This window comes from Eurosta solidaginis, chromosome 4 (genome assembly GCF_040869045.1).
Source record: "Eurosta solidaginis isolate ZX-2024a chromosome 4, ASM4086904v1, whole genome shotgun sequence".
Classification (NCBI taxonomy): domain Eukaryota; kingdom Metazoa; phylum Arthropoda; class Insecta; order Diptera; family Tephritidae; genus Eurosta; species Eurosta solidaginis.
In genome coordinates, this window is record NC_090322.1 from 196,189,782 (window position 1) to 196,197,176 (window position 7,395).

A 7,395-nucleotide genomic window follows, 5' to 3' on the forward strand; every position below is an offset into this window, starting at 1 on the left:
GGGAGTGGTGGTTGTTGTATAGGTGGTCGCATTTTCGAGATATCGCCATAAAGGTGGACCAGGGGTGACTCTAGAATTTGTTTGTACAATATGGGCATCAAACGAATGGTGTTAATGAGTACTTTAAAAGGGAGTAATCCTTAGTTCCATAGGTAGACGCCGTTTCGAGATATCGCCATAAAGGTGGACCAGGGGTGACCCTAGAATTTGTTTGTACAATATGGGCATCAAACGAAAGGTGTTAATGAGTATTTTAAAAGGAAGTGGGCCTTAGTTCTATAGGTGGACGCCGTTTCGAAATATCGCCACAAAGGTGGACCAGGGGTGACTCTAGAATGAGTTTGTACGATATGGGTATCAAATTAAAGGTATTAATGAGAGTTTTAAAAGGGAGTGGTGGTAGTTGTATATGTAAGGCGTTTTCCAGATATCGACGAAAATGTGGACCAGGGTGACCCAGAACTTTATCTGTTGGATACCGCTAATTTATTTATATATGTAATACCTGCCAAGATTTTAAGGGTTTTTTATTTCGCCCTGCAGAACTTTTCATTTTCTTCTACTTAATATGGTAGGTGTCACAACCATTTTATAAAGTTTTTTCTAAAGTTATATTTCGTGTCAATAAAACAATCCAATTACCTTACCATGTTTCATCCCTTTTTTCGTATTTGGTATAGAATTATGGTATATTTTTCATTTTTCGTAATTTTCCATATCGAAAAAGTGGGCGTGGTTATAGTCGGATTTCGTTCATTTTTTATACCAAGATAAAGTGAGTTCAAGTAAGCACGTAAACTAAGTTCATTAAAGATATGTCGATTTTTGCTCAAGTTATCGTGTTAACGGCCATGCGGAAGGACAGACGGACGATTGTGTATAAAAACTGGGCGTGGCATCAACCGATTCCGCCCATTTTCACAGAAAACAGTTAACGTAATAAAATCTATGCCCCTACCAAATTTCAAAAGGATTGGTTAATTTTTGTTCGACTTATGGCGTTAAAAGTATCCTAGACAAATTAAATGAAAAAGGGCGGAGCCACGCCCATTTTGAAATTTTCTTTTATTTTTGTATTTTGTTGCACCACATCATTACTGGAGTTGAATGTTGTCATAATTTACTTATATACTGTAAAGATATTAAATTTTTGTTAAAATTTTACTTTAAAAAATTTTTTTTTTAAAAGTGGGCGTGGTCCTTTTCCGATTTTGCTAATTTTTATTAAGCGTACATATAGTAATAGGAGTAATGTTCCCTCCAAATTTCATCATGATATCTTCAACGACTGCCAAATTACAGCTTGCAAAAATTTTAAATTACCTTCTTTTAAAAGTGGGCCGTGCCACGCCCATTGTCCAAAATTTTACTAATTTTCTATTCTGCGTCATAATTTCAACTCATCTACCAAGTTTCGTCGCTTTATCTGTCTTTTGTAATGAATTATCGCACTTTTTCGGTTTTTCAAAATTTTCGATATCGAAAAAGTGGGCGTGGTTATAGTCCGATATCGTTCATTTTAAATAGCGATCTGAGATGAGTGCTCGGAAACCTACATACCAAATTTCATCAAGATACCTCAAAATTTACTCAAGTTATCGTGTTAACGGACGGACGGACGGACATGGCTCAATCAAATTTTTTTTCGATCCTGATTATTTTGATATATGGAAGTCTATATCTATCTCGATTCCTTTATATATGTACAACCAACCGTTATCCAATCAAACTTAATATACTCTGTGAGCTCTGCTCAACTGAGTATAAAAAGCGTTTTGCTCTGTTCATCGAATGAATAGATAAATGAAAATAATTCCATTAAAATAACAGAGAAAACTTTAGCGCAAAAACAAAAGTAAAGGCTAAGAAGAAAGAAAAAAGGTTGAAAAAACTTTACAAACTAAATTCTGTTTGCGTAGCGCAAGCTCTGAGCGCTTGGGACTCAAATTATTTATTGAGCGCCTGATTGTTTTTGTTGCTACTTTGTTATTGTAGTGGAGTGACTGTTGCTGAAGGAAGTGTTTGTTATTTCTATGTATTTGTACAGATATATGTGTACATTTGTTGTTAACAAGTTTGGTATAACCGCCCAACTAACCGAAGCAATGCAACCGCAATAAAAGATCCCAAAACATTGTTTTCTGTGGCGATTGTCAACACTTTTTTTGTCTTTTTTTTTGTTTTAAGCTTAACTTTTGTAAGTATTTTTCTTTTGCTTTGCTGTAATAGTTATTATTTTAAAAGTTGACTCCACTGCCATATTGCAGGGATGAGCGTTATGGGAAGAGCTTCGTCAGGTTTTTATCGGTAACAAGCTTTACACACAAGCTATCGTTTTATGATGGGCTCACTATCGATAATGAAAAACTGTCCCCGAGTTATCGGTTTGTTCCAAGTAATCGGTTTCTTATCTGCTTTTTTTCGACGGGTTACTGATATGTTATCGACTTTATATTAATTTTTTATCAGTAAGATACCGATAACAAAACGATAACACGCTTTTTGAGAAGCGCTTCGGCGGCTTCTTATCGGCAACAACCTATCCCGATAAGCTATAGTTTTATGATAGACTTACCATCGATCATAAAAAACTGTCCTCGAGGTATCGGTTTATTATCGATTTTGTATTGGGGTGTTGTTGAGGGGTTACTGATGTCTCATCGATTTGCACATTAAAAAAAAAAAGAAACATATTCTTTATCCTCTCACACGTAAATTAACTTATCCATCCTTCAGTACACCAAACTTACCGCTTGCCTCCAACGCGGGGCGGAGATTTCTGTATCACCTTAGCAGCCTTCTGCTTGGGTGCTGCCTTAGCTTTAGCCTGCGCTGGTTGTGTTGTTATCTTGGCAGCTTTAGCTGATCGCTTCTGTTCTTTACCGGCCTTAATAGCTTGATCGCGTTGCGCCTTACGTACTTTAGGTTTCATGTTACGTTTGGCCATGATTTCAGCAAAAGAAGCACCGACAATAGCACGCTGGAACTTTGTGTGCGGCGTGAATTTTTTTTGGTGGTCTCTTCCTTTATACCTCTACGATGCTTACGGAGGTAAAGCACCGTCCAGGTGACCTTACCAGGATTGCGCTTCATCAGTTAGGATCGTTCGCATTTCTTGTTCAAAAATGTGAACGTCTTTCCGTCAATTTTGACCACGGTTTTGCCTTGGCCGGGTAAATTTTGTACCCACTGAATGAACAAAATCCGATTTTCATCTTACTTTTGCTGTCAGTATATCGGTAACGCACCGATGAGTCGTTGATAAAAACCGTTTGCATTTCGATAACTTTTTGATACCACACAAATAACTTGTGCATAAAAAATCGATAATTTATTGAAAGCAACCTCACAAATTTTCGATAATAAACCGATAGAGATTTGCTAACATATTGATAACATTTCTATAAAAAATCCAAATCTTTTCGATAACATATTGATAACTTTTTGATAACATGTCGTTAAACTTTTGTTTTCAAATCGATAAAACTCCCTTTCGATAACAAACTGATAACTTTTCGATAGCAAATTGATATAAAACCGACAAAAAATCTTTAACTTTTCGATAGCAAATCTATAACTTTTTGATAACATATCGATTGCCTTTTTAGTAGACAGTGAGATATTTGCGCTTCTGTCTACTATTCTATCCGCCAATCTTTATGTAGCTAGCCATCAGCATAGTTCCACAGATAGTCGTGGGGCTACCACTACTTGAAATGCCATTTCCAAAGATGTACATAAATTGTGAGGTAAATCATGAAAGCCCCAACAGATGGAAGTTCCTTTAACTTCGAAAGGCTTTTAAAACAATCAACCATGGGATCAGTCTTCACCCAGTCTAAAAAGATGAACATCGAACTATCATAGTGGTCGAGAGGCATCGACACCGTTTGGGTATGAAATATGTAAATCTAGAAAGCTAAAAAGGGAAAGCCGCAGGGTCAAATCCTATCCCCTCTTTTGTTTTATTTCTACCCTCCCGTTCTATTAAAAGAGTAACTATTGTTTCCTATATCGATGTTGAAGATATATTGACGCCTGCTGTTTTAGTAGCACTGACGGATAAGATGCGCGGATTGATGATCACCACACCACAAACTTTGATACAATTTTTGACTTAACTTAGGCACAGAAAATACACTCATTGCAGTTTTAGAGTATAAAATTAAAAAATTAATTTTTATGCAAAAATTCCTACAGAAAAGAGAGAGCTGTCAACTTCATAAGTTCTTTGTTTAACATTTTATGGTATAAAGGATATATTTTTGAAGAATTTTGGAACTAAATATTTTGGAAAAATTTCTGAAATAGTTTTCACATTCGCCCAACCGAAATTGATATTTTATTTCTGGTTAATTTCAAGGTTCTTAGCAGTGGCGTAGCTACCTTGGGTGGCACCCGGTGCGGAAGTTGGTGGTGTCACCCCATCGAAAGTAAAAAGCAATAAATTTTATATGATAAAGGTCATGGATCATTTATTATTTATAATATTGTAGAAATAACAAAACAATAATAATAACTAAGACAGAAAAGGAATTGTTATACAATTAAAATTTCTTCTTTCTAGCTTGGACAGCTGCAAACTCAGCAATTACTTCATCGAAATTTATTTATTTTGTATTGCCTCGTGTTCGATGGCTAGTATACCAAGATTGCTAAGCTGCGATTGGGTCATTGTTGTCCGCAAATAGTTTTTTGTTAATTTTAATTTATTGAAACTTCTCTCACATGAAGCTACGGACACGCAAACCGTCATGAACAATTTCAGTGCAATCATAAGATTAGGAAGAGATTCTGTAAAATCCCATTCTACAATAAACTTTAAAAAATCTAGGGACACCCACTCAGTAACCGTAACTTTAGCGGGTTTTAAATGTCTTCGCAGTTTTCGTATCTGAAAAACTGATTCGGTTTCTGAGACCTCATCATAAAAATCAGTAAATTTAGATGTAGCGAATTTCAGTTGTTCAGTATTCGTCAAAAGCAAAGCATTAGTTTTTACGATCTCGAACAATGAAGCTACATCTTGAAGAGACAATCTAACAATTCACGCCAACCAAACACAACATACTTCACGAAACAAATGAGAAATGTTGCAACTGAGGTGTCAAAGATCGCGAGTTTGGGACGGTGAATCCCCCAAGACAGCGTCAGACTCTTTTGCGGAAATCCCCGAATTATACATAGAGCTGAGCTAGTGGGGGAATCCTAGAAAAAGAAATTTTTGTGCTAGCAATTTTTTTGTTTCTACATTGTTCTTAAAGTTGAGAGACCGGGTGGGTGTCACCCCAAAAAATGTGACACCCGGTGCGGCCTCCCCTTTATTGCGCCACTTGTTCTTAGGTTATAATTTCATGAAGGTTTCGGAAGTTCTTCGTCCTGCAGCGAGATCACAATATGTAAGAATCCTGTTGTGGCATGCGTTCGAGATGATTAAGAAAGATGCTAGAGATTGGTGTTATTTTGGTCAAAGCTCATAGAAAGGAAGAATGTATCCAAAATCATTCTGCAGAGAACTCCGTCCGAAATCATCCCTAACTTGAAAAGCAATATGGGGCCATAACACGCAGTCTCACACACTAAAAACTGCATAAGGGCATTCCGATTTACTGGCACTCACTGAAGTGAATGAATGTCCTTATATTTTATAACGGTTTACACGAGAAAAAATTAGTGAATGAATGTCCTTACATGAGAAAAAATTACTCGTTGCGTTATATATATTTGCCCCTTAGTTCGGTAATGTTAACAAGCTGATGTCTTATGATTTCGACCTTGGTTATAAGTTAGGTGGTCTCCAAATAGGTGTCCACTACAGTTACTATGGTAACTAGTAAAAGTATGAAGTTTTATTTTTTTATTTTAAAAATCTCGAGTATTATTCGATTGAAAAGTGCCCAACTCTGAGCGATTGCCAACGCTATTTGGCTTAGCTGAGAACATTGCAATGTGTTGTGCAATCTGCACACAAAAATGCTACAAATGACAGTTGTACATACACAACAATAAAAAATATTTAGAATGGCGACAGTCTAAAACACAAGTTGGAAATTCGTTCGTGCACCAAACTAATCCGAATGAGTAAAAGAAGTCGACGCATAAAAACTAATGTTTGAGAGGGGAAAGAAACAAAAATAGCGCAAATACAATAAATGAAAATAAACTGTGGTAACATTTCGTTGAAATACATACTTACTATGTATATAAAAACATATATACAGATATATATAGAGTTATATGTATATCTTGTCCAAGTTATCATGGTCTCTTTATTGGCCAGCTTGGGAGACGTCAATGCGACACACGACTCTTGACAACAAAGTTCTTGAAAGCTTGAACTAGCACACCCTGAATGGATCATTGTTATCTAACGTTTAAGAGCGATTGCGCAATAAAAATGCAAAATAAACAAAGTGATGTTAAAACTGAAACAAATAATTTAAACAATACCATTTGCTCTTAATATGAGCTACATATTACCGCCAATAGGAATTTTCTAAACCCCGTAGCGGAAGCTTAACTCTTTGTATTTCACAGTAACAGATTCTGGAGCTTGTTATAAGTCTCAAATTAACGAATAAATATACTCGAAACTTGGCGGAATATTTTTAAAATCCTTCTCGCTAGAGGACTAAAATGGTTTCAGTGGAGTGTTGACCTTTACTTGCTTGAAATAGATTACCTATCAAATTTGAGACACCGATGTCCTATTTGATAAAAAAGCTGGGTGTTCATAATCACTGTGTCATCATCATCATTATTTGGCGCTTAACCACCCAAACGATTTTGGCCGTTTCGTAACAAGTCACGCCAGCTATCTCTATTTCACGATAACTGCAGCCAATTAGGAGCATCAAGGGAGGTCAAGTCTTTCTATCTGCTTCCATACTGCAGTGTCGACTGAAATAATTTCTTGGCTGTCCTCGTCCATTCGCATAACATGTTCTAGCGTGCGAAGCCTTTGGGTTTTTGTTCGTTGCACTATCATTACATCTGCGTAAAGCAATTAGCAAATACATAGCAGTGTAGCTCCATCTAATATCGGGCAACCGGAGTATATGATCCCGTGCCTGAGCCTCGAAATAGTTCTGAGGGCAACCAATTGAGCCGGAGGGTTGGTGCCACGGCGCAAAAATGACAGAACATACTATACACCTGTATACCGATAGTTGCAAGTTAACGGAAGGGGTCGGCTCCGATGTTTACTGTGTCGATGCAGAAACAGGTAGATCTTGCAGGCTGCCAGATGACTGCAGCGTCTTTCGTGCGAAAATTATAGCCGTGAAGAAAGCAGCAGAAATTCTGGAGGAAGCGTGCTTCATCTGCAGTCGCGTCAATATATATATTGATAGTTAGGCAGCGATTAAAGCAATAATATCACACAGTACTTCATCA

General features: G+C 36.8%; 1 pseudogene; it reads right to left on the minus strand.

Moving 5' to 3' along the window:
• Window positions 1–2,746: 2,746 nt before the first annotated feature.
• LOC137248887 (large ribosomal subunit protein eL24-like) lies at window positions 2,747–3,215 on the minus strand (annotated as a pseudogene).
• Between the last annotated feature and the right edge of the window lie 4,180 nt (window positions 3,216–7,395).